The sequence below is a fragment of the Sminthopsis crassicaudata genome, chromosome 1 (assembly GCF_048593235.1).
Source record: "Sminthopsis crassicaudata isolate SCR6 chromosome 1, ASM4859323v1, whole genome shotgun sequence".
Lineage (NCBI taxonomy): Eukaryota > Metazoa > Chordata > Mammalia > Dasyuromorphia > Dasyuridae > Sminthopsis > Sminthopsis crassicaudata.
The window spans coordinates 437,937,543-437,964,780 of NC_133617.1; the positions used below are offsets into that span (position 1 = coordinate 437,937,543).

A 27,238-nucleotide genomic window follows, 5' to 3' on the forward strand; every position below is an offset into this window, starting at 1 on the left:
GTTTCTAAAAGCAAAATAGCCACAGACCGACTTAGGAGGAAAAAGGGGCTCTCTTTTTCTCTTTGTTGTTTACTCGTTACCTTCAGATAAATATGTAAATATTATATTAGGAGAGCTTCCCTCTTCACTTTTTTTTTTTTTTTTTTTTTTTTTTTTTTTTTTTACCAGTCCAGTTTATTCCCTAACTCTAATTCTACCTCCTGGAAACTTACAGCAAGAGGTAAAATTAGGAGACTTGGGGTGGGAGGTGGGGGTGGCGAGGCGGCTATAGCTAGGCTTTCTCGAGCTCTCCAGTTTGGAAAAGAAGACAGTCCTTTTCTAACTTCACAGAAGGCTTTTAAGGCGGAGAGCTTAGAACACTGTTGTGAAGAGAAGAAGAAAAGAGGAGGTGAAGAGTATTTACAGAATCTCCCGAGTTTATCTAAAGAATAAGGGCCGGCAGTCTAATAAGTTGTATTCAAATGAATGTACAAAGAAAAGAAAAGGAAGATTAGGTAGCTCGGATAATTTAAATACTCAGAAAGTTAACTCACTTCTTCAGCGAAATGGGTGGGAGCCCCAGCTAATGAATGAAAGGCTGGGGGAGGGAGAGAAGGAGAAAGAAGAGGAAGCTAGGAAAGAGGTGGAAGGGGAAATGGGGTGTGGTGCGTATAGCGGGGTGGCTGGGGATGCGGGAGGGATAAACAGCAGCTCAGAGCCAAGAGAAAAAAAAGGAGGAGGAAAAAAGGAGTCCTAACTTTGCACGCCTTCTACTTGTCTCCTCCCATCTTCTCTTCCACTCCACCCCAGTGGAGCGGCGGCGGCGGCGGTTGCAGAAGCTCCCCACCGAAAATCGACTTCACTATCCTTAGCCCGCCGAAAAGTGGGAGTTAAAGAGAACGGTCTCGCTTTTCATCCTCCTCTTGCTTATCGTCCTCCCCGCCCCCCAAGCATCAATTCTGCCCCTCCGACCTGCGCTCCCAGAGCCCGCACCCTCCCTAGGTGTGCTAGTTTAGCTCCCATTCCTTTCTTCCCCGCCTCCTTCTCCTGTCCCGACCAGTCTAGTCTTTGGAGTCCACAGTGGGTTGGCCCAGGCTAGTAAAGGAGCCGGAGGGGGGGGAGGGAGGGGGTCGCCAAGCTATGGTGTTCTCTTGGGCGCCCGGAGCTTCTGGCAGCCTCCCGGACCAGTGACTGGGGCTGGAGGAGTCCAGTGGAGGCGGGGAGGCCGAAGGGGGAGTGGTGCTGGAGATCAAGGGAGAAATTCTAGGCGGCCGGCCGGAGGACAGGGAAAGCTGGAGGAAAGGCTTAGAAGAGGGCACGGGACTGCGGGAATACGAGAGCATCTGGACCGGTTCTGAGAGAGAGGAAGAACGTCTCTAAAGAGCACAGGTAAGGGGTCGGAATTGCTGGATCTGGGGGAAATGGGGGAGGAGACTGGCGTTCTAGCAAGGATTCTTCTACGGGCTAGTGAGAGGCTTAGCTTTTTCTCAGTTTGAAAGTCGGACCCAAAGCATCTTTCCGAACGCCAAAAACTTTTTTGGAGTCACTTTCTTGCAGCCACTTTACAAGGTCCTTCCAACCCCAGCTCTGAGCTTGGGTGTTCTGACTTGGACTGTGATAGTTTGCCTCGGGCACAACCGAATTCCAAACTTTGCTCTTCTTGCCTCGGGATAGCTTTTCTGAGCCTTTGGAAGAAAGTTTCTTTGGTGTCTGGTGGCGCTAGTTCCCGCCCGGTGTACACCCGGAGGGTAGTTTATTGTGTAGACTTGGAGGTTAGGGTGTACGTGGAAGGGGCCGAAGCCGGAGCTTATCCCTGGGGTTATTTTCCTTTCCTCCCTGAGTAGGGGGAATCGATAGACCAACACCTGGGAACCGGTGCTTCTGGGGGCGGAATGGGGGAAGGGAGACAGTTTCTCCTGCTGCTTTTACTATTGTGGACGAGTCGGTAGCCTCCCTGATTACATAGGCGCTTGGGGGAGGGGGTCTGAGGTGGGAGTAGGGTGGGTGGGGGAAAATATGGGCAAGAGGGAGGGGCAGAGGGGGAAAAAAAAGAGGACTGGTTGGTTTTACCCTTCTAATGCTTAATCTTTAGCTGATTGGGATCTTGAGGGGGTGGATGCTTTACTAGGCGATAATCCAGCGTTTTAAAATGGGTAAACCTTACCCGTGCGTGTCCGCCAAATGGCTCTTGTAATTCCGAGAAAGTATATCTTTGACGGAGTGAATGTCCCAGTGTCTCTCTCTGTGTCTCTGTCTCTCACTGGAAACTTTTGCTTTGGGCTAGTTCTTAAATGTGGGTACTTGTTGCTAGATGTTGCCAATAATGGTTTGAAGTTTATTCTTTGTTTTTTGCTGGACGATATATACAGTAGTGGAGGTATCATCCTGGACTTAACTGCTTTCATCCTAAAGTAGGTGGTGGTTATGTAGCACTCTTACAGGGCCTAAAATCTACTTTGTCTCTTGCTATCTTTTCCTCACCATTTCAGGTTTAAAAAGTTGTCGGAAGTTTCTTTTCTCTTGGATTAGAGTGCTTCTTTTTCCAATTTCTTCTTTGCCCTCACCCTACTTTTTCCCTCCATCCCTCTCCAAATGGGCACTTAAAATAATCTTACTGCACTATTCTACCTACTTGTCTGTTCATCTATGAAGTTGAGACATGTAATTTAGACCCCAAGCTTCTGGCTGGCTGAAGTCTTTGTCTCCTGGGGGAAAGATATATACGTGTGTATATATTAAAATTATTTTAAGAAGGTGCGATCTTGTCTGGCAGGAATAATACACAGTAAAGAGGATGTCTTGTTAAAGTTGTGAGTTGTCTGGGCCATTACATGAATTTGCTTAGGGATCCTTGGTTTTTATTATTTAAACTGCAGTGGGAATATTGATTATTTTGTCTAAAATTTTCTTTTCAACCATGATAAGAAAGAAAATTTGAATATGTACTAGTTATGTTAAGTAAATATATAATCCATTAATTTATTCAACTTTTATTTTTAAGACATGAATAAAAATGAATTCAAGAAGAGATACAGTTTGGTGTAGTAGAAAAATTATTGGATTGAAAAACAGATTTGGGTTCTAGGTCGAAATATACTAACTTGTTGGGATCTTGGCCTAGTCACTTAATTTACTAGGGCCTCAGTTTCTTAATTTGTTGGACTAAATTTTAAAAAGTAAGCACTGTTATCATCCCCATTTTACGTTGAGAAAACTAAGACAGATGGAATAATTTGCTCAGATGATCTCTGAAGTTCCCTTTCAGGCTCTAAAAAAATTAAATAGATAATACAATATTAAATAGAAAATAAATAGGAAATCGTTAAAAAAAACAAAAAAAAAAACCAAAAACAGAAGGAGGAAAGTTAGGGTATGAGAGGATATATGAATGGAAAGGTCAACTCATGGAAGGAAACAATTGGGTGGAAGACAGGGAACTTAAACTTTCTATATCTTTTCTCATCTTTTCTCTCATGAGAACATCTGTAATATTGTTCTCAGTATTCTTGGAATACTTTTTTTTTCTTTTTAAGTATCTGACCATTACTATTCTTATTTTTTTTAATTTTTAAAAAATTTTATAATTATAATTTTTTTTTGACAGTATATATGCATGAGTAACTTTTTTATAACATTATCCCTTGTATTCATTTCTCCAAATTTTCCCCTCCCTCCCTCTACTCCCTCCCCTAGATGACAGGCAATCCCATATATTTTACATGTGTTACAGTATAACCTAGATACAATATATGTGTGTAAATCCAATTTTCTTTGTTGCACGTTAAGTATTAGATTTCGAAGGTATAAGTAACCTGGGTAGATAGACAATAGTGCTAACAATTTACATTTACTTCCCAGTGTTCCTTCTCTGGGTGTAGTTGTTTCTGTCCATCATTGATCAACTGGAACTGAATTAGATCTTCTCTTTGTCAAAGATATCCACTTCCATCAGAATACATTCTCATATGGTATCGTTGTTGAAGTGTATAGTGATCTTCTGGTTCTGCTCATTTCACTCAGCATTAGTTCATATAAGTCTCTCCAAGCCTCTCTGTATTCATCCTGCTGGTCATTTCTTACAGAACAATAATATTCTATAACATTCATAAACCACAATTTACCCAATCATTCTCCAATTGATGGGCATCCATTCATTTTCCAGTTTCTAGCCACTACAAAAAGGGCTGCCACAAACATTTTGGCACATACAGGTCCCTTTCCCCTCTTTAGTATTTCTTTTGACCATTACTATTCTTAAAACTGATATGCTGTTCCTTGGGTCTACCTTATTATTAATATGATTTATTCAACTCAAATTTACATAGTGGCATTGCTAATGCCATCAGAGGCTGTTAAGGTTCTATTTCATTGTGTAGTGAAATGTGCATTATTGCTATTAATATATAATAATGATATATCAATAATAATAATAATACATATTTGTATAGTGCTTCACAGCTTGCAAAGTTTACCCAGCTCTACCAGGGGTTCTCAAACTATGGCCCTTGGGCCAGATGCAGCCCGCTGAGGATGTTTATGAGGCCCACCAGGTTATGGCAAATGGGCTGAGGGGCGGAGACTGAGTGTGGGTTTTGTTTTTACTATAGTCCCGCCCTCCAACAGTCTGAGGGACAGTGAACTGGACTCCTATTTAAAAAGTTTGAGGACCATTGTAGACAATCTAAAAATCTAAAAATTCATCTTATTTTACAGATGAGGAAATTGACTCTAGAGTGAATAAATTGGTTTATAACATGACAGTAGAGAGGAGGGAAAAGTCTAGAATTTGAATCCACCTCTTTTAATTCCAAATTTAATTCTTCACAATACCCTAACAATAACCCAATGAAATATCAGGAACAGTTCAGTGGATAGATCATTGGCCCTAAAGTCAGGAAGATCTGACTTCAAATCCATCTCTGTCTTTTTTTTTGCTTTATATTCCTCAATTGTAATATGAGGATAATAGAGTGCTGGATCTTGAGTCTGGAAGACTTATCTTTCTGAATTCTAATCTAGTCTTGCTTGCTAGCTGTGTGATCCTGGGCAAGTCACTTAACTCTGATTGCCTACCGAGAGAAAGACAGAAAGTCAGTGACTTTGGAAATTCTGAGTGGCAACCTTTCCAGGAAGGTTCATTTTGAAAACCTCTTTAAAAGTAATATCATTTTTGTGGACTTTGATTTTTTAGTTATGCCTTAAACTTTTCACAGTTTAAATAAAGAAAAACTCAAGGGAACCTGTTGTTAGAGCTATTGGAAAAATGTTGAAGAAAAAAAAAATCACACTTGCTAAGTTGGTTTGCTACACTGTAATATTCATTCTGATATCAACCAATTTCAGGTCTAAGAATCATATTTCAGCTTGGCAGGGAAAGCTGCAGGCCAGGCTGAATAATGCTGTATCATTAGAACTATGCTTTTGAGTTTCAGTAAGACAACATTGTTGAACTTTAGTTGAGTACAACATTTTAATATGTCACTAATGTTATACAACGTATTTTTCTGTCTTTTGATTGAAAAAATTAATTTCCATATTTACATCAGGAACAATGGTATGTGGACTGTTTCATGCTGCCTAAATTGACCACAAATATTATTATGTTGTTGAACCCCCAAATGGGAAATTTGTGGTTAGTGCTCTCCTATTGTTTAGGTCCTTATCTACAAATATAATTTAATCAAAAGAAACAAAGTAATTATTTAAATAACTTGAGAGCTGTTGTAGATGATTCAAATGCAGTTGTGAGGGTGAACAATATGCTTCAATTAGCTATTTGAGGAAAATAAGTATTTAAATTTAAATCAAAAGATCTTTAAACACATGGGAGAAGACTCTCCTTTGGAAGATGTAATATGGGAATGTGTAAGAATTAAAGCCTATAAATGATGTGTTATTTGGTAGATGTATTTAGCCCATGTGTGAGTATGATTAAAATATAGTAGCACTTTGTTCCTTTCCTTTAAATTGTGGTGATTTTTTGTACTTTTGAGGTATTTAGAGAACTTAGTGGAAAAAAGTTTTTTTGTTTTGTTTTGTTTTGTAATGATTCAGACTTGGCAAGACAGTGTGATGAAGTACTCTATGAAAATACTTTGCTAGTAAAGAAAAATGGTTAATTACTTGGAGGGCATCTCCTGTAATTTTAATTTAATATGACCATTTGGTATTTGGGAGTTTTGGAAATAAAATTTTTTGTTGGTTTTTGTCTTGGGGGCAAATAAAGAAGTTAGAGCCTATGGGAAGAACATTTTAGAATGTTTAGAACTCAAGAGAAGACTTAAAAGAGAACACTGGTACCTCAGAGTAGATGATAATTTGCAAATTCTGCAAAATCCTCTTTTCAGCTCAATGACTATGAGCCTCTTGCTGAAACCAATAAAATAATTCTTTAAGCTAATTTAGTGTTGTTTTTTTCTGGGGGTGGGGTGGGACAGAGTGGGGAGAAGGGAGGAGTTGGGCTACAGGGCTGCACTGGTTTGCTTTCTTAAATGGTTATCTCATTACCTCTCATACAGAGAATTTCTAACAGTGAACCATATTCTAGGAGTTCATGTTATTTCACATAATGCTTCATTTACAAGGATGGGACAAGTACCTCTACTTTTTGTATATAACAGCTCCTAAACTGATTGGATCATATTTTAAAATTATTGTGTCTATTGAAACACATTTATTATTTATTTTTTTATTTTTTATTTACAAGATATATACATGGGTAATTTTTTAGCATTGACAGTTGCAAAACTTTTTGTTCCAATTTTCTTCTCCTTCCCTGCCATCTCCTCCCCCAGGTGGCAGGTTGACTAATAATATGTTAAATATGTTAAAGTATAAGCCAAATACAATATATGTATACATGTCCATACAATTATTTTGCCGTACAAAAAGAATCAGACTTTGAAATAGTTTACAATTAACCTGTGAAGAAAATAAAAAATGCAGGTGGACAAAAATAGAGGGATTGGGAATTCTATATAGTGGATCATAGTCATCTCCCAGAGTTCTTTCGCTGGGTGTAGCTGGTTCAGTTCATTACTGCTCTATTGGACCTGATTTGGTTCATCTCATTGTTGAAAATAGCCATGTCCATCAGATTTGATCATTATATAGTATTGTTATTGAAGTATATAACGATCTCCTGGTCCTGCTCATTTCACTCAGCATCATGTAAGTCTCTCCAGGCCTTTCTGAAATCATCCTTCTGGTCATTTCTCTCTCTCTCTCTCTCTCTCTCTCTCTCTCTCTCTCTCTCTCTCTCTCTCTCTCTCTCTTTTTTTTTTTTGTACAATTTTTTTAAAAATTATAACTTTTTATTGACAACATATGTTTGGGTAATTTTTTTTTTTTTTTTTTTTTTACAACATTATCGCTTGCACTCACTTCTGTTCCAACTTTTTCCTTCCCTCCCTCCACCCCCTCCCCTAGATGGCAAGCAGTCTTATACATGTTAATTATCTTATAGTATATCCTAGATACAATATATGTGTGCAGAACCAAACAGTTCTCTTGTTACATAGGGAGAATTAGATTCAAAAGGTAAAAATAACCTGGGAAGAAAAACAAAAGTGCAAACAGTTTACACTCATTTCCCAGTGTTCCTTCTCTGGTGTGGCTGATTCTGTCCATCATTGATCAATTGGAACTGAATTAGATCTTCTCTTTGTCAAAGATATCCACTTCCATCAGAATACATCCTCATACAGTATCGTTGTTGAAGTGTATAATGATCTCCTGGTTCTGCTCATTTCACTCAGCATTAGTTCATATAAGTCTTTCCAAGCCTCTCTGTATTTCTCCTGTTGGTCATTTCTTACAGAACAATAATATTCCATAACATTCATATACCATAATTTACCCAACCATTCTCCAATGGATGGGCATCCATTCATTTTCCAGTTTCTAGCCACTACAAAAAGGGCTGCCACAAACATTTTGGCACATGCAGGTCCCTTTCCCTTCTTTAGTATTTCCTTGGGATATAAGCCCAGTAGTAGCACTGCTGGATCGAAGGATATGCACAGTTTGATAACTTTTTGGGCATAATTCCAGATTGCTCTCCAGAATAGAATGATTGGATTCTTTCACAACTCCACCAACAATGCATCAGTGTCCCAGTTTTCCCACATCCCCTCCAACATTCATCATTATTATTTCCTGTCATCTTAGCCAGTCTGACAGGTGTGTATTGGTATCTCAGAATTGTCTTAATTTGCATTTCTCTAATCAATAGTGATTTGTATTGAAACAAATTAAAAAAATCTTTTAACAAGCAAAATAACTAATTCCACTATATGAAATTGACTTCTGATTACAACTGGATTGCTGCTACCAGCCTTTTATGTTTTGTTCTGGGGAAAGAACATCAAGACTCTTTTTTTTTTTTTTTTTTCTTTAAACATATTTTTTGAATGGAAGAATCCTGAGTTTATTTTTTCTTCCTCCCTCCTTCCCTTCCCTCCCTTCCCTCCCTCCCTTTCCTTCCTTCCCTCTCTTCCCTTCCCTTCCCTTCCCTTCCCTTCCCTTTCCTTCCCTCTCTTCCCTTCCCTTCCCTTCCCTTCCCTTTCCTTCCTTCCTTCCTTCCTTCCTTCCTTCCTTCCTTCCTTCCTTCCTTCCTTCCTTCCTTCCTTCCTTCCTTCCTTCCTTCCTTCCTTCCTTCCTTCCTTCCTTCCTTCCTTCCATAGGACATATTCTTTTAGGAGAAAAAATTTCAAAGTAATGGTTATTTATTAATCCTTAATATTTCAGTGGATTTAGTATGTGTCTTACATGTTTATTTCAAACATAATTATTTGATCAAAAATACAGGAAAGTGATGAAAATAATGAGAGGGTTATATTTCATGAAATGGAGATGGTAAGATCTAACAGTTTCTATCTCACAAGGTTATTATGAGGCTCAAATTGATGTCAATATACATAAAAGGTATTTGTGAAATTTTAATCCCTCTAAATATATGTTAAAAACATTTATTGCAGATATATATATGACTTTTAAAAATAGAATGTAATCTTCTTGTGGGGCAGGAACTGTTTTATTTTTATCTTTGTAGCTCAGTAGATAACAGAGTACCTGGCACATACTAGGCTTTGAATAAAGGTTCATTGATTGCTTGGAATTCATTACAGCATCACCAGTCTAAAATTTAGTAGTATTCCAGAAAGGACAAAGTTAATAATGATTTCCATTTCAAGGGATTTAGCTTCTATTTTTCTTGGTTTATCTTTATACTGCTGGGGGAAAAAAAAGCAGTGGGATATCAGGAGAGTGTAGTCCTGTGTTAAAACAAACATATGCATAAAGCTGAAAAAGAAAAGCAGGATTGTTAGGTTTAAAAGAGTGATTAAGAAGTATGATTAAAAGTAACCTCTTCTTTAAAAAGGAATAAAAAAGTAACGAATTAATTGGCAAAAGTTATTCCGGGTCCAGACAGTGAGATTTCTAGTTTGGTAATCATTGGATTCAGAAGAGAAGAGATTAACATACACTATAGTGTAATAGTATAATAGTCATTTTACATCTTGCTAATAGTCATTTTACAAACTATTGGTGCATGTGAAAGATATACGATTGCTATAAGTAGATTATAGATAGTTAGCGGAAGGGAAAAAGCACTTGCTGAGTGTCTATTTTGTGCCAGGCATTGTACTACCTAAGTAATATACCAGACTTATTATATAGTTGAGAATGATACAGAATGAGAAGTGAATGATTTTGCTTCATACCAGAGGAATAGCATACATACAGAGAAGATCTGAGATGTGCCAATAGATATAAGTTCTGAATCTTAAACCACAAATTCTGTTTTTAGCACATTGGTTGATTTTTCTTTCTTTCTTTTCTTCTTTATTTATTTGAGCTAAGTCTACTTTACTGCATCTAGTTTCTCATTGTCCTGTACCCCTGGCACATAGTAAATGCTTAACAAATGTTTGTTGACTCCCATTAGATTGTGAACTTCTTGGCAGTGACTATCTTTAATTTTTTCTTTTGGTACCCCCCGCACCTAGCACAGTATCTGGCACATAGTAGGTGCTTAATGAGTGTTTATTAGTTGATCTACTGCCAATATAAAAATCTATTTAGAATTTATATGTAGCTTAAATTAAATACTTTTGAATTGACTTGAGAATGAAAATTAGAGACAGGGACACAATTTTCAGAGACTAGATAATATGAAGTGCGTCTCTTTCTAGTTTTGAAGCTATACTTTGGGCCATTGAAGAAACTTCACTGTATCTCATATTTTACATTTGGAAAAATCCAAGTAATGAAAACTGCCTGCAAGGTTTTTGTTTTGAATGTTGGCATTTTTTGGTATTCTGCTTATGGCAAATTTTCTAGGTTATCCTTGTCTGTTAATAGGTACAGGAGTCAGAATTGTTGAGAGTTAGCATTGCAGAGCTTAACAACAAAACCTCTTTTGCTATTTTTGATGCTATCTTTGAATAGAGAAGTCCTAAGCACCAAGCTGTGGTGGAGAGGCATATTTAATTCTGGATTATTACAATGTGCTACTTTGTATGAATCCTCAAAAACAATCCAATCTGCTTGTGCTCCTGTTTCAGTTACTTCAGGGATATGAATGAATTAGAGAAGTCCTCAACCAGAAAAAACATTTCCTTATTTATTTATTTGTTTTTTCTTTTCAGAAGGGGGTAGTGGGTCACCTCCAGTAGAAGCAAGTTTTGAAGAGTGCCTGAGCTGGTGTGTACCATTCGTCTTGAATTGCCTATTATTGCTTTCTTGTATGACCTTCCTCAAAAAAGAGCTTTTGTTGGGATGATTTGAATGTCTGGTTGTTCTGATAGGGAACAAGAAAATAATTTCCAGCTGTGTTGAAAAATGATAAATATCATCGTAGAAAGTGTTATTTATACAAGTATCCTATATCATTTGGGGATGAGTGAAGGGAAGGGATGTTCCAAATCACATGTTGTACATCTGTGATCCTTTTCTTAAAGTGAAAAAAAAAATGTGTGTCTGGAGCATTTGGGAAAGCTAGAAAGTAAGATTGGTAAAGTTCCTCATTATAGTTAGTATTTTTTTCTTTTTCTTCCGATAGTAATAAATAAAGATTCTTCCTGAAAGCTCATTCCTCATTTGATAATGTTACTTTTTATTAGTGAACCTGTTGAACATCAGTTCAAAGGACAAGACTTTCCATTGAAATAACAGTTCTAATTCCTTGTACTAAAAATTTTTAAAAAGAGGGATATACATATTCATGATATGAAATTATCCTTTTAATTAGTGGGTACTTAATGTAGCTTGCAAATGAGAGGTCTATTTAATTTTATATATGAAGAAAGAAAGTGATAAAGATTAAAATTTTTTTTTTCTTTCAAGGTCCTTAAATATTCAGATACTGCTTTTTCAATGAGGCTTTATCCCAATGATATAACTATCTTTTCAACTATTTTAAAAATCTTTTTGAGATTATTAAACTTAAATTTTATTCATCTAGTCAACCAGATCCCTTATTACATACTCAATCTTGCTTCAGTAATGAGGTGATATTGAGAGAAGAGGGCCATTAAAAGGACCTTCTGTATGATAATGTCATATGATCAATCTGCAGGAATTTAAATAGTTCCTATTATGTTCCAAGCAGCATGCTTGACAATGTAGCTCCAAAAAAAAAAAAAAAAAAAAGAAATCCCTGACATTCTATAGGAGTTCACATAATGTACACATATATACCATGAATGAGGAAGCACTGGCATTTTAGGAGATTAAGAAAGGCCCTAGTAAGATATGAAAGTTGAGCATTATAAGAGGTACATGTGATAAGAGAACACATTCCAGACACATAACAGAATACAAAGCCATGGAAGAGACAGGAAATGGAATGTTTAGTATGGGGAACGAGAATGTCAGTTTTGCTGGAAAATTAGGGTATATTTTAAAAAATATATTACAACATAGTAAAGGATAAAAGCAATTCTAGAAAGGTATATTGTAGCCAGACAGTTAAGTGGCATAGTAGATAGTGCAGTGGGCTTGGAAACAGGAAGACTCATTTTCCTGAGTTCAAATCTGGCCTCAGATACTTCCTCCCTATGGGATACTGGGCAAGTCACTCAACCCTTTTTGCCTCAGTTCCTCATCTGTAAAATGAGCTGGAGAGGGAAGTGGCAGACTACTTTGCTAAGAAAACTCCAAAAGGGATCGTGGAAAGTTGGACAAGTCTGAATGACAACAGCTTATACACACACACACACACACACACACACACACACACACACACACACATATAGATAGCCATCTCCATATGCTCACATGCATACATATATATGTTTGTATGTACAGGTATATACAATCTATCCATGCATGTATACATGCATGCATACACACATATACGTACATATATATATATATATATATATATATATATATATATATATATATATATATATATATATATATATATAAAACCATCTCTTATCTGACATAGCTGATTTGCTTGTGTGGGCCCTCGTCACTTCTTGCCTGAATTGTAGCAATAGTTTTTTGATTGGTCTCCCAGCTGCATCTTTCTCCACTTCAATCCATTTCCCACTTAACTGCAAAAGTGATCATAAAATACAGATCTTATCACATCACTCCTCTGTTCAATAAATTCTAGTGGCTCCCTATTACCTTATCAAATGAAAAATCTTATCTATTTTTTAAAACTTTTCACAATCTGGTCCTTTACAACCTTTCCAGTCTTGTTATACTTTATTCCAAATGCTTCTACCCTTATTTTCCCTCCACATTTTCTACAGTCCCCTGTCATGGAATGTCTAATCTTTGCTGTTCCTTGCACAGGACCCTCCATCTCCCTGTCTATTTCCCATTCCTAGAATTCTCTCTTTCCTCTTATCTGCCTCCTGTTTTCCCTGAACTTTCAGTTCAAACCCTATCTTCTTCCAGAAGCTTCTCCTGATCCCCCACAATGCTAATGCCTTGCTTCTGTTGATTTTCTCTCATTTCTCATGTATGTGTGTGTGTGTGTGTGTGTGTGTGTGTGTGTGTGTGTGTATAAAATCTTGTACGTAAATAGTTTTCCTGTTGTCTTCCCCATTAAGTGGTGAACCTCTTGAGGACACAGGGATTTTTTTTGTTTTGTTTTTGCATTTCTTTGAATCTCTAGCTCTTAGCATTATGTCTGGCACATAGTAGGTGCTTGATAAATGCTTGTTGACTTGGCTTTTTAAACAACCTCCCAAAATTAAAAAAAAAAAAAAAAAAGTTGTTTCCCATAAAACCAAAGCTCTAGGTATTGTCTGTCTGTGCTAAGTATATACTTCATATAGACTTGATTTTACTTGTCTCTGTACATATTGTATCTTTTCAATAGACTAAGTCCAATGAAGTCAAGGAATTTTTCATTTTTGTCAGCATCCTCAGTATCTTGGACATAATAGATGTATAACAAATTGTTTAATTAAATTTATTTGTTGAATACATCTACCAAATATTTCAATTGTGTGTCATAGGATTTGATACAATATTTTACTTTTCTCTAGGAGTCATCAGTCAAACTAGGGAGATAAGATAGTTGAACCTGAAATTGATAACTAGTGCAAATTGTTATTTAGTCAAATTGAGGTCTCAAAGTTGACAGATATTCCAAGTTGAAAAGGCTTTTACATATTTGATTATTTCAGCAAAATAAAAAAATTAATTTGGAAAATTAAAAGGAGTGAGGGCAGCTAGGTGGCTGAGATAGAGCACTGGTCTTAGAGTCAGGAACATCAAATCTGACCTCAGACTCTTAGTAACTGTATGATCCTGGGCAGGCTACTTAACCTTGTTTGCCTTAGTTTCCTCAGAGTTATAATGAGTGGGAGAAGGAAATGGGAAACCTCTCTGAGTCCTTGACAAAAAAAAAAAAAATAAACAAAACAACAACAAAAAACCAAATGGGGTCACAGAGAGTTGACAGAATTGAAAGACTTGAGAGGAAGCCACATAGTGCAATATATAGTGTGGTACTCACTATCAAGAAGTCCTAGGTTCAATCTATTTCAGGCAAGCTGGGGTAAATTTTGGTAAGTCATTTACTTACAGATTACTATTTTTAGCTTTATTTCCTCCACTCTAAAATAAGGAGGCTTAGCATCCTGTATGAGATACCTTCTTGCTCTAATTCTCAAATGTTTTCTTGAGCTTCATGTAATCTTTATTTGATATTTCATTAAAACTGCCAGAATTCAGAAAATTGTTTAAATTTAAAATTTGCAATTGCTTGTTATTCTTTTTCCTTCTGTCCTCTCTTTTTATATGGAGCTGATTATTTTTCTTTTGGGTGATGGAGGTGTAGCTTTGTATGGGAACAAAAAACAGAAAACACTAATGAATTCATGTAACTGACCTTATAAGCTTTTCAAAATAAGGAAGTTGCTGACTCAGTTAAATGTTGCAATTCATAGCTGTCATTAAAAAACCAAATTTGTTAAGTGTATAATTGGACATAATGTGTGTGATTTTTAAAGAAAACTATATAGACCTGGTTAATAGATATTAATGTGGGCATATAGTGCACATACCTGGCAAACTAAAATATTAAACTGTCATGTATAGGCAGACAAGTACTTACATCATGTACACTAGAATTAGGTATGAAAGGGAAGAAACAAATGTGAGAATTTCAGAATGGGGCTGAGATTAGGGAACTTCTAGGTCTAGACTAAACAAGGTCAGGTCATTTTCCTATTGTACTTCATACTCTTGAGTTTAAAGAGAACAGCAAAATTGAAAGACCATGGGATTTGGAGTCAAAGGACTTGGGTTCATATCTCACCTCTGTGTGACACTAATTTCTCTTTAGCTGGAACATAAGGAGGTTGCCCAAGGTAATCCTCAGGGTCTCTTGCAGCACTATATATGTGATCTTATTTAAATACAAGAAATTAATGGGGAAGAAGAATGGAGTAAGAGGAGATATTTTTATGGGGGGGTTGTTTTGAATTTTTCTGTTTTGACTAATTTTGGACAAAAATTTGAAATCTTTCTAAAATTGTGAGTCTACATTTATGCCATTCAGGGAGGGTTTCACAGACATGTGGTTCTTTGAGTTGGCATTTTTTTCCTGTGTGTAGTTAATAGGCTTTTTTGGGTGTGCCTTAAGAGATAGTTGGGTGGATTTCTGAGTGCAACATTCTTTTCTCTCTATTTTTTTCCTTTTTGGCTCCTGTTGATTCAGGATAAACCACATTGAATGGAAAGGATGTTTTTTGATGTGGTCATGAAGCAGTGATAAAATAGTATATGAGACAATACATGTTACTAAATATCCAGGAGAATGTTGTTTTGCCTGAAATGCTGTATAGCATGGTTAGCTTATATGTAACTGGCTGCTTGTGTAGCTGGGTGTGAGCTCTCAGACAAGTGAGAATAGATTGTAGATCACTGTGTATAAGTCTTTATTTGAAATATTTGGAAAAAGTCCACTAGTTTTTCTTATGATCACTAACATGCTGCGTGTGTTATTGTGAAATCATTACTGTGCCACATAGACGCTTCACTTTTTCTCAGACCACGTGCAAAGAAGCTGACACTGCTTTTTTGTCAAATTATTGTTCTTTTATTTCCAACTTTGCTTCTTAAATGAATCTTAAAATAGTGATTCTCATTTAACTTAAAGCAGAATTTTTAAAAAAGACATTTGTATTTTTTTGTGGAATTAGTGCCATTTTTTTCTTTGGTTTTGACCTCTGACTATGGGGAGTCCCCTATTGTAGAAGAGTCTGTTTCCAATATAGAGCTGTAAAGATTTATAGTTTTTGGTTTTAGAGAGCTTATTACCTGGGGCATTGAGCAGTTATGTGCCCATGGTCATCCTGTTAGTATAAATCAGAAGCAGGATTCAAATCCATTTTTTTGTGATTTCAAGGCCAATCTGTTGACTATACTGTGCTGTTTTTCATAGATTTATATATGAGGTTTTTTCTTCTTCATTTTTTTTTTTTAATAAAAAGAACAATTTTAGATTGAGAGCTTATACTCTGTTAATGAGACATTACCAGTTGAAATTATTTGCTCCTTTAGATTCAGTGGAGAGGGGAAAAAATAGCCCAGAATATTGATGGTTTGGGCAAAATCTGTAACATCTAAGGCAAAGCTGTAGAAGACATAGTTTTTGCTGGAGACAACTGGACAGTGGGTATATTCACTCTCAGAGAAGAAAGGCAGGCCAGAAAGGATGGCTCCTCTTTACCAGCTAAAATGAACTTGAGGATGTTTCCTGTCAGATGACATTAGAGACACAAGATATTGGCAGCTTTTGTTTCTTTCCAATAGTTAAAAATGGTTGAAAATATATTTTTCTTAAATTTTTTTTTATCACTTTTCAGAGTATTTCAGTTCTTGTTGCATAGTGTTAATTATTCATTTCTTTTATGTTTAGAAAATGAAAATATTTGGCTCATATATGAATTATTTATGAAATTTTCCTTTGATTTTTGGAAGTTTTTGTTATTATTGAGCCCAAAAAAAGTTTTTTTTGCGAAATTCAGATATGTTCTTTTCTGTGTGTATTTTGGTCCTGCTTCATCAGCTCTGTTCCCTCCCTCATTTTTCTATTGAATATCTTGCTCCATGGTTGACTGGAGATCAAACATGAAATGTTTATGGGTCACTGCTTTCCATCTGATAATTTTGCCTTTTTATTTGTTATATTGAGGGGTTGGACCTAGTTAGAGAAGAGGAGGAACCAGTTAAAATCTGTCCAAATAGCTGTTCTCTAATGGTAAATGCTTTGCAGGCTGTAGTACCTGTGGAATTCCTCAAATGCACAGTTCATTACTCCCACACCAAGCAAAAGGCAATTAAATTCTATGTGGAAGTTAATGATCATCCTTTGGAGACTCCTATAAAGGATACTTCTGAAATTACAAAGGCCAGTTGTGGTAGGGAGAGGAGGAGTTGGTATTCTATTTAAGATAAGGGTAATTGAATTCATATTTCTACCACATGGCTCAGGTCAGTAGAAAGTTATATTAGGATTTTACATTTATAATTTAGGATTTGGTCTCTTTAGTTGTGGACTTTTTTTTTTTTTTTTTTTTAGTCTGGCATTTTGAGAACTTAGTTTTGTGGTAGTATTCTTTCTACATACTGAACTACTGCTTGGTGGAAATGGAAAAGGCAACCTAATCTTTTTTAATATGCCCCTCCACCTCTAACCACCAAAAAATAAAAATAAAACTCACTTGAAAGAATTGTATCAAACTCTGTGCTGAATTAAGATTTGTTTGTCCTGGTTAGAATATGCCATCAGTGGATGCATGAAAGGAAGATGTGTAATTGTGGTCCTTTTTATGGAGTATTTTATTTTTAATCTAAGCAAATATGGAAATTAAGATCTCTGTTGGGGTATACAGTGGAGGATAACATTTTAAACCTTGACATGGTTTTCTGCTCATAGTAAAAGTCTTCAAAGTTCAGATGCGGAAAATGGGGTTTCTGAATATAAGGAAATCACAGGTTAATTCTTAAGCTATGGTGGTTTCCCCTATGTTCCCTATGATTTCCTTGATGTTAATTTTTCACAGGAGGAGATGGTTTTAAAATTCTCTAGCTCCTATCCCATTTTCTCCTTAGTCCCCAAATCTGTATGCAATTGTTGAGTTTTTGTTTCTGTTATATGCTGTTACTTGATTTTTAAAAGATACCTTTTTATGTCAATTCATATATCCACCTCTCCTCTTCTATCTCCTGAACCACTGCTTTTGACAAAGATTTAAGATGTAAGAGGGAAAATCCAGCTTTAATTTTGTCATGCTACTTCTTGGTTTTATATGTTAACAGAGAGGAGGAAATATATTTGATTTTTATTAAATTGACTTAATTTATGTAACCATGGGTTCAAAGCTGGAAATCATTTAGTCCAATCCCTTTATTTTATAGATGGGAAACTGAACCTCAGAGAGATGAAGTTCTTTGTTCAAGCCAGAATTTGAATACAAACTCCTTGGTATAAAAACCAGCATCATTTCAATTATACCATGCTGCCATCCTTTTCTCCTCCCCCCTTTTTTTCCCTGAAGGATGTGACTGTCACTTAGATAATTTGGTTATTTTTTCAGTGACATCACCAATTAGCACTGCATAGAACAAGTTATTTCATCTCTGCCCTTGTATGTTCATTTATTTTGGAGAACATTGAATATGTGTCCTGAATTATCTTCTTTTCCTATCTCCTATACACTTGCTCCTCATATATATCCTGAAAATGAGCTTTTTTTTAACTGGGGGAAATTTTCTAGTGAAGTACAAATGAGGTCTGGGTTTAATGTGTGAGAAAGATTTTGCACACCAGTCAAATACACATGGGATAACTTAGTGGAACCAAGGAGCTGGGGAGACAGATGCCAATCAGTTTTTCAAGTTCACTAAGAATCATCAGGGGCAGCTAGGTGGCACAGTGGGTAGAGCACCAGCCTTTAATTCAGGAGTACCTGAGTTCAAATCTGAACTCAGACACTTAACACTTTCTAGCTGTGTGACCCTGGGCAAGTCACTTAACACCAGCCTCAAAGGGGGGGGGGGGAGGAGAGAATCATTAGTTAAATTTCTTGTGCTTAGTTAATATATACTTCTTTCTTCATTCTCATACATCTATAGAGGGCCAGAGAAGTTATTCTCAATACTAGATGAACATAAGAGAATAGAAAGGTCCTTATAAAAATGATTCAAAGTGAATATGATGGAGAGGAAGAAGAGTAAGCCTGTGCAGGGAACCCTTTTGCATACTCTTTGGAAGAATGTTGGCTGGCTCCCTGCATTCCTAGTATGCTTTTTGCTAATTCAGGAGAGCTTGTATGATAGGTAGTTGGAAGGGATAAGAAGAAAGGAAACTGGAGGAGCTCCCTGATTTATGTCAGAGTCATTCTTGATAATAGTAACAATTGGGGGTGGGGGACAGAATTTCTTTCTTTCAGCATCAATTCATGTTGTAGGAAAATGTGATAGAAAAGCATTTTTCTGAAACAATTCAGAAAATAAAAGTTTAAAAATAAGACAGGAAAGAAATTTTAATGGGGTTCTTTTGGTTTAAACCTATGATTTTATTGGCATGGAAATTTACTGGAGGTTCTTGTTCCTTATAATCTAGCCAGAGAAGACAATATATAGAGACTTATGTATATACCAAGAAGTTCAATTCTCACATTTATGATCTTTGAGAGTTGCTTGGTTTCATTTTGAAGTAATTTGCTCATAATCACAGAGCTAGTTTGTATTAGAAGCAAGACTTGCACCCAGTTTTATCTAACTACATTTTTGTAAAGAAATTATAGTCTGATTAGAAAGATACTCAGCAGAAAGAATTTAGGTATCTAGATTCAGATATAACCTGTGATGCTTAATGGCGGTTTTCTCATCTGCACCCCTCACTTCAGTAATAAAATTCATGCCTAAAAGTCCCTCTTGAATAGTATCACTTCTAATTCTTCCACTTAGCATTCAAAGTAATCTTAAAGCATTGTTTGATTATCACTCCCTAGTCAATGAATTTCATCACTTACTTATGGGATATAAAATCCTTTGGTTTTTAAAGTACCCTGATGACTTTTCTAGTATTATTACTTTACTCTGCTCTTCATCCTTCTTGTTGTTCCTTGTACAAGAATTCTGCTTTTTCTTTGCCTTTTCTCTCCTCCCACATCCCCATCCTTGAAGCTCCTTGAAGGCAAGGATTATCCCAATATTTAGCAAAGGTGCTGGTACATAGTCCTTTTTATATGCCTTAATGCCTTTTGCCTTAATTTTCATTCATCTCAGTTTTAAATGTATTTATCTGCTTTAAAAGAATACCACTACTTAGCAGGTTTCTTGTAGGATTGTGGGTATTTTAGATTAAAAACTAAATGTTTTGTGATTTGATTAATCTCAAAGCTTCTATTCAAGATCCCTCCCTCCTCTCTCTCTCTCTCTCTCTCTCTCTCTCTCTCTCTCTCTCTCTCTCTCTCTCTCTCTCTCTCTCTCTCTCTCCTCTCTCTGAATTTTTTAAATAGGCAGGATTATGAAGATTGATACCATTTGGATTTATTCTGTACTTTGCTGCTAATTAAATGGTGGAATTTTTTTTATAATGTATGAGAATTTTAAAAAAAAAATTAATATTATGTCATTAATCAGTAAGGAAATGTTTGAATGTAATGAGAGAAGTTTTTTCTTTTATAAAGAAAATATATCTTGTCTTGAGTACTTTCAATTTTAAAATAAACAGTAAAAACTTTATCAGTATCCTTGTCACTATTTTATTTTAGTATAGAAATAAGATAGTTAGAATTTTATAACTTGTGCTTCACCTATTCATTTCTAAAATTTTCTGCCTCTATGGATTTATATGTTGATTGCTGTTTTGCTGACTTGTTTTCCTTTTTGTTTTTATTTAATCATATCATTATTATTATTATTGTGATTATTTTTGAAAGGAAGGTTCCCTGGGAAAGAGAATGATATGAAAACAAGCTTTAAAAATATAACAATTAAAAAACTCTATCTCCACAGATATTAATAGATCATATTCATATAGGAATTATAGTTTTTAAAATACTTTATCTGAAAGTAGCTCATTTCGTTTTCATAACAGCCTTATGAAATATGAAGTGGAAATGTTAGTCCCATTTTGTGGATGGGGAAATTGATTTACCAAGGTGAAACAATCTTCTTGCTGAAGACTATACAACTGCTTCAGTGTACATGTATGTAGTCTCAAGCCAGGACTTCAACCTCACTTCTGTATAATCCAGTATACATCTAACCAATTTTAGGGTTCCTATGAATAAAGAAATGATTCTTATCAATTGGATTGTGTAGTAATTTATAGTCAAAAGGCAGGCCATGTGGTCCAATGGGTAAAGGATACTCCTTGGCAACTCAAGGATTCCTGTCTTAAATACCTACTAGCTATGTGGCCACAGGAAAGTCAATTTTTTTTTCTTTCATGAATGAAAAAGCATCTATTAAGCATTATATTGCCATATTGCCATTTAATCAACCCTTTCTCAAACTATAGGCATCTACTTTGCTGTCTCTGTCACTAAGAATGCATTTAAATGCTGTTTAGCTTGAGCTAGAAGTTTAGTGACTTGACTGAGTTCACACAGCTAGTAAGCCATTTTAGGCTGGATCTGATTGAATTCAGATCCTTCTGACTATAGGCAGAGTGCTCTATCCACTGTGCAACCTAGGTTGTTATGCAAGCTACAACAAAATGGAGAGTTTTTCTTAAAACTAAAGAAGATTTTGTTGATATTCCTTGCTTTTTGATACTTGAGGAATTATTTTATTTCTATGTTTTTCAAATGTCCTCAGACCTGTGTTCAGTTTATTGGGCATCCTGCTTCAGAAAATACTAATAGTAAGATAAAAAGCAAAAGATTCATTGAATTCAGGAAAATAAAAGTACTTTGGGGGAAATGACATATAGAATGATATATATTTTGGAAGAACCAAAAATGCATCATATTGTGAATGAATACATTGCTTCAATGGAATAGCTTGACATTTTTGGTTTTTAGAAGAAAAAATAGACATATTGCTCAAAGTCTGATCAGAGGGACATCATGACCCAAAGTTCTGGTCAGAGGCAAAATTAGAACTCACAGTTCCTGAATTTTAGTCTTGTTCTGAACATTAGATACAACACCCTTAATAATTAATGTTCTTTGTTATGTCACCTCTGAAAATTTAGCTCTTAAAAACAAGATGTGATTCAAATGCCAGATTTGTTATGGGAAAAGAACCTTAGACATACTGCATCTCCAGGAGACATTTAGCACTGTCCCAATGGGACACAGTACTGTCCTTGAGAGAGCTGAGTATATGCATAATGATGAATATATATGCTAGTTAGTATCTCATTTGGATTGGCTTGATTAGGTACAATGCCTAGTTGAAAGTGGTCCAGATGAAATCATAATTTGGGAATGAACTTTTAACGATGTTGTAATTCTTGAAAGATGAAATTGGTACTACTTTTTTTCCCCTTAAATATAGCTGTTTAGACAGATTATGGGAAGAGCAGCTTTAGAGTAGGAAATGTGGGTAAGTGTAATGTGGAAGAAAAAAAAATCCTAATAATTAGAACTATTAAAAAATATAATGGATTAAAGCAATGCAATGAGGTAGAAGTGTTCACTGGTTTATAAGTTTAGAAGCTATGCCCAAAGTCAAGAAGATCTGAGTTCAAATTTGTTCTCAAGCACTTAGTAGCTGTTTGATCCTGGACAAGTTACTTAACCACTGCCTTCATCTCCTGGAGAAGGAAATGGCAAAGCACTCCAGTATCTTTGCCAAGAAAATGCCATAGACAAAAATCACATAATTGAGCAAAAGGTTTTCAAGGAAAATGATCACTTCAAAGACACACAGAGTCTTTTAGTAAGGGATCTCAAAAACCATCTTGTCTATTCAATATCCAAACAAGAATTCCTCTGCACTGTATTTGAGAAGTGATCATTAAATCAATGCTTGAAGACCTCAGTGAGGGAGAATCAGCTCTTTCCCAAGACAGTCCATTCCATTTAGCTAGTTTCAATTGAGGATTTTAATTGGAGATAGTTTTCTTTTATTGAAAATAGTTTTGATTGTTAAAAAGGAATCAAGGCACAACAGTACTAGTTTTGAACCCACATTCTTTATGGATTCAAATTTCCTTTACTACTTGTTTCCTGTGTCAACAGGTCTTTTCAAATCTCTGGGCCTCAGTTTCCTCATTTATAAAATGAACTAGGGGACCAAAGACCCCTTTTAGATCTAAATCCATGATTCAGTGAAACATATACACTACATCTTTATTCTTGATAAATATTGAGAGTGAGAATTCTGAAAAATCCCAAGTCATTTGGGTAGAAACATTTCAAGCTCTTTTGTTTGACTCCTTACCTTCTTTTTTTTTTTTTTAAATTAATAATTTTTTATTATATATATATATATATATTTTATAATATTATCCCTTGTATTCATTTTTCCAACTTATCCTCCCCCTCCCTCCACTCCCTCCCCCCATGACAGGCAATCCCATACATTTTACATGTGTTACAATATAACCTAGATACAATACATGTGTGTGAATATCATTTTCTTGTTGCACAATAAGCATTAGATTCCGAAGGTACATGTAACCTGGGCAGACAGATATTAGTGCTAACAATTTACATTCACTTCCCAGTGTTTCTTCTCTGGGTGTAGTTATTTCTGTCTATCATTGATCAACTGGAAGTGAGTTGGCTTTTCTTTATGTTGAAGATTTCCACTTCCATCAGAATACATCCTCATACAGTATTGTTGTTGAAGTGTATAGTGATCTTCTGGTTCTGCTCATTTCACTCAGCATCAGTTGATGTAAGTCTCTCCAAGCCTCTCTGTATATCTCCTGCTGGTCATTTCTTACAGAGCAATAATATTCCATAACCTTCATATACTATAATTTACCCAACCATTCTCCAACTGATGGACATCCATTTATCTTCCAGTTTCTAGCTATAACAAAAAGAGCTGCCACAAACATTTTGGCACATATATGTCTCTTTCCGCTCTTTAGTATTTCTTTGGGATATAAGCCCAGTAGTAGCGCTGCTGGGTCAAAGGGTATGCACAGTTTGATAACGTTTTGGGCATAATTCCAGATTGCTCTCCAGAATGGCTGGATTCTTCGCAACTCCACCAGCAATGTATTAGTGTCCCAGTTTCCCCACATCCCCTCCAACATTTGTCATTATTTGTTCCTGTCATCTTAGCCAATCTGACAGGTGTGTAGTGGTATCTCAGAGTGGTCTTAATTTGCATTTCTCTGATCAGTAGTGATTTGGAACACTCTTTCATGTGAGTGGATATAGTTTCAATTTCTTCCTCTGAGAATTGTCTGTTCATATCCTTTGACCATTTATCAATTGGAGAATGGTTCGGTTTCTTATAAATTAGGGTCAGTTCTCTATATATTTTGGAAATGAGACCTTTGTCAGAACCTTTGTTTTTAAAAATATTTTCCCAATTTGCTACTTCCCTTCTAATCTTGTTTGCATTAGTATTGTTTGTACAGAAACTTTTTAGTTTGATGTAATCAAAATCTTCTATTTTGTGATCAATAATGATCTCTAGTTCTCCTCTGGTCATAAATTCCTTCCTCCTCCACAAGTCTGAGAGGTAGACTATCCTCTGTTCCTCTAATCTATCTATTATCTCCCTCTTTATGCCTAAATCATGGACCCATTTTGATCTTATCTTGGTATATGGTGTTAAGTGTGGATCCATATCTAATTTCTGGCATACTAATTTCCAGTTTTCCCAACAGTTTTTTTCCAAATAATGAATTTTTATCCCAAATGTTGGTATCTTTGGGTTTGTCAAAGATTAGATTGCTATAGATGTACCTTTTTTTATCCTTTGTATCTAATCTGTTCCACTGATCTACCAGTCTATTTCTTAGCCAATACCAAATGGTTTTGGTGACTGCTGCTATATAATATAGCTTTAGATCAGGTACACTTAGCCCACCTTCCTCTGAGTTTTTTTTCATTAGTTCCCTTGCAATTCTCGATCTTTTATTCTTCCATATGAATTTTGTTGTTATTTTTTCTAGGTCATTGAAATAGTTTCTTGGGAGTCTGATTGGTATAGCACTAAATAAATAGATTAGTTTGGGGAGTATTGTCATCTTTATTATATTCACTCGGCCTATCCAAGAGCACTGAATGTCTTTCCAATTATTTAAATCTGATTTTATTTTTGTGGCAAGTGTTTTGTAATTTTTCTCATATAATTCCTGACTTTTCTTTGGTAGATGGATTCCCAAATACTTTATACTCTCAACATTTGTTTGGAATGGAATTTCTCTTTGTATCTCTTGCTGTTGCATTTTGTTAGTGATATATAAAAATGCTGAGGATTTATGTGGATTTATTTTGTATCCTGCCACTTTGCTGAAATTTTGAATTATTTCTAGTAGCTTTTTAGCAGAGTCTTTGGGGTTCTCTACTCCTTACCTTCTTAAGAACTAATTTCAAATAGAATTGAAGCAGGTAAACTGTAAATCAGGATTTCTTAACATATTATGTTAAGAATGTCATGGACTCCTTTGGCAGTTTGTTAAAGTTTATTTCCTTCCCAGAATAATATTTTTATATGTATAAATAAAATACATGTGATTATAAAGAAAACCAATTATACTTGGGGAAAAAAGTTCATGGGCCCCAAATTAAGAATCTTTGTGAGAATGTTTCCTCATCCTGGAAAAAAAAAAAATATCTATGCTTAAGTCATTGTCAGCTTCATTTATTCTGAACTCTTCTGATCCCTTATAAAAAGCAAGATGCTGATCTCCAGGTTAATCTTTCCTGGTTAGGAGTGTTAGGAAAGTGTGGCCTTGGGTTCTATGGTCTGATTTATGATTGCCTCTTTAGCCCACAAGAGTAAGTAAATGGAGGAGCAGGGGTAAGGGTGTGTGTGTGTATGTGTGTGACAGATACCATAGGGACAAAATTCTGGAATTAAAATAACTAATTTGTATTAATTTTCCTTTAAAAAAATAAGGGACAGTCTTCCTATTCTGCGGAGTTTATGGATGCAAATGTGTTTGGATAATCTAAAAGATTTCCCTTCATTCCTTCTTCTACTCCACCTTCTCCCCTCCTCCTACTTCACTCTCTTCTTGGTTAATGGGAATAGTTGATACAATGATTTGTGAGGACTTTTGGCCTAACCCCTGTTATCTATGGACTCAAAGTTTGGGAGACATTGTTCTAGTGAACAGAATATTTTGGAATAGAGAACTATGAATTATTATTACTTGCTGTGCTAGTGCTGGTATTAACTGCTAGGTTTTTTAAAGATAGTAGAGTCTTAGGCTTTCTGAATAGAAGCATAAAATACAGAATAAAAGGTGATATTTCTCTGCTCTAGTCAAAATACATTTGAATTATTATTTTCAACTTTAAGGACTATAGTTTAGGAATAAAATTTACAAGCTGGAGTAAATCCAAAGAAAGTTAGCCAGAATGGTGAGAGAATTGGAGACTTAAGCCATCTGAGGATAGATAGAAAGAAGCAAGATGTAATGGAACCTTATCTTCTACATGTTCAATTCTTGCGTTATATTTAAAATTCATTAGCTAAACCAAAAATAGTGACTATGTCCAATATTTCCACTGAGGAAACCCTTAGCTTCTTCTTGTTGTTTGTCCTTCATTCTTTAAGAGGACCATGACATCAAGGAAGTGATGCCATGACATGCAAGTATATTGGATTTAAGTGAGAGAGAGCTGTGAAAGGTCACCTGCCTCATTTTCCTTTCCTTTCCTTTTCCAAATGCTCCAATGGCCAGATATAGGTCAGGACTATTGGAGATGGCTCAGGATGCAGGAGAGAATGTTTGTGGTCCAGTTACTGAAAGAGGAATTCCCTAACACAGCAAAGTCTTCTGTACATTTATAGGTGCCTAGCTTTAGGGATAGAAAAAAGCCTTAAAAACCATCTTATCCCTTTTACAAAGGTGCTAACAAGACCAAGAGACCTTCCATGGTTTGTTTGGGGTCTCATAGTTACTGTTACTGTCAGTTACCAATAAGGTATTTTGTCTGGGGAAAAAAAGAGACTTTTAAGTAGAGGTTATTGTATACTCAGCTGGTTTAGGACTACAGCTTTCTCTGTGTTATAAACTTATCTGCTATGAGGAGAAATAAACCAGTAAGCATATGATTTACTGTGCTAAGATATAGACAGTAATGCAGCTTTCTATAGTTCCATCTCTACCCAGTATTCACCAGAATACCAGTCTTAGAATAAATTTAAATGTACTTATTATTTTTATAGGCTTGAAAGAGAAGTCAGTCATATAGCTCCTTTCCTGTTATGAAACAACTTCCCATGCAGGAAGAAACTTACTGTGTTAATAAACTGTACTGTTATGTTTTAATTCAAAATATTGCAGTATATTTCAATCTTTGGTCTGAGAAGATTCAGAGAAGATGAAATATATGTATATATACATATATATTTATGTATAGATACAGATATAGACAGAGTTCAAAATATCTATTATCTCCTTTGAGATCCCAATTGCTTAATTATTTTGTGAGTTATTCTATAGTGAACAAGTACTCATTTATGAAATAAACTTTGAAATCTGCTTCTGTAAATCATTCATATTAGTACAGCTTGTTCTGAACTTAGGGTTAAGGTTTGAAGCTCTGAGTGTTACAAAATAGCAGATCAGAAAATAACTTTTTAGATACTGAAATGATTTCCTTTGCAACAACAACAA

General features: G+C 35.6%; 1 protein-coding gene across 4 annotated transcripts in view; it reads left to right on the plus strand.

Annotated features, from left to right (window-relative positions):
- Window positions 1–777: 777 nt before the first annotated feature.
- Window positions 778–27,238, plus strand: part of LPAR1 (lysophosphatidic acid receptor 1) — a 140,368-nt gene continuing 113,907 nt past the window's right edge. For 2 of the 4 annotated variants that reach the window (XM_074280630.1, XM_074280631.1), the window contains exons 1-2: window positions 1,233–1,368; window positions 10,632–10,686. The gene's annotated coding sequence lies outside the window, so the exon portion shown is untranslated. Of the gene's footprint in view, window positions 1,369–10,631; window positions 10,687–27,238 lie in introns of all 4 variants that reach the window. The other 2 variants (XM_074280628.1, XM_074280629.1) reach the window with 2 other exon arrangements.